The following is a 1,391-nucleotide window of genomic DNA, read 5'->3' on the forward strand; positions in this document are numbered from 1 at the left end:
ATGCGTTTTTGTTTGTTTGGCTTATGCTTTGGTGCCACAAACGTAGTGCAAAAAATTGGATGATAAGGCTCCCAAATGCATTTTTGTTGGTTATAGTGCTGAAAGCAAAGGTTACATGTTGTATCATCCACAAACAAAGTGTATCTTGGTTTCACAAGATGTTGTTGATGGGGGCTTTTCACAAGCCAAGCTCCCATACCCCTCTTCTCTCGTCCCCACCCCATGAAAACCCCCTCTTAGGGAGGGAGTGATAAAAAGCATTGGAAAAAAGTAAGAAAAAAATAAAGTATGACTATGTAAATATATGAGAAAGGTAAAATTGGCCACCTCATGCGTGCGGGGCAGCCCATCCCCACCTTGCCTCCTTTTTCTTCACTGTTGCCCCGTCGTGTGTCCCTTTTCCTCTCCTCCACTCAAAAGGTCAACCCCCTCTCTCTTCCCCTTGTCCTTTCTCCTTTCTCTCTCCCCTCAAGCTACCCCACCTCTCACCAATAATGCATTATAACTCACCAATAATGCACCAACTCACATGCAACTTACCCTATCTTCCAAAATAGTATACCCCACCCCCTCTTTCTCTCTCCTATCATATCCCATGACCCAAATACCCCCCTCTCTCTCTCTAAAGGGCGCCATGTCTCTTGTCTTGTAGCTAAATAACCTCCCCCACACTCACACACACTCAGTTTCACTAAAAAAGGTGCCCATAGACCCATCCCCACCCGGTGGTTACCTGATTTTTCTTGTGTTCACACACATCTGCACACAGATTCACCTCTGAACACGCTCCCCTCTCTCCCCTCTTGTAATTACTTTATTCTCCATGTCACCTCTCACTTTTTTTCATCAACCCATCTCTCTCTCTTAGTCTCTCTCTCATGAGACTGCTGTTCTGGCACATATACACACAGCCAGACAAGTGGGGCCCACAGTCACATGGCCTATGTAGATAATGATTTCTTCATTTCTAAATTCTAGAATTTCTCCCCCCTCCTCCCCTATATAAAGAGGGGTCACCATCACACTAACAACACACACAACATCACCAAAGAACACACTATGCACTGTGTGTGCCTAGTGCACACACACACACCCACACCATCACCATCACCGCAATCACCATGCTCGTCTTGAGCATGACCTCTACACCCTTGGCTATGGAAGATGAAAGGCAACTAAATGAAGGATGATGTCCATAACCCTCGTGCGAGTCTTCGCCATCAACTCCCACCTATCCGCCATGTGCTCTACCACTCTCTCCCTTCTCATTCCCCTACCCTATGCTCCCAATTTCATCACCTTATTCTCTAAATAAAGCTTGAGGTTTTGTGAGTATGTTTTCTTGCAATGTTTTGCCCATGTGAGGTGTGCAGAATCGCCACCTAGTTTTG

This window comes from Adiantum capillus-veneris, chromosome 11 (assembly GCF_014529385.1).
Source record: "Adiantum capillus-veneris isolate H3 chromosome 11, ASM1452938v2, whole genome shotgun sequence".
Taxonomy (NCBI): domain Eukaryota; kingdom Viridiplantae; phylum Streptophyta; class Polypodiopsida; order Polypodiales; family Pteridaceae; genus Adiantum; species Adiantum capillus-veneris.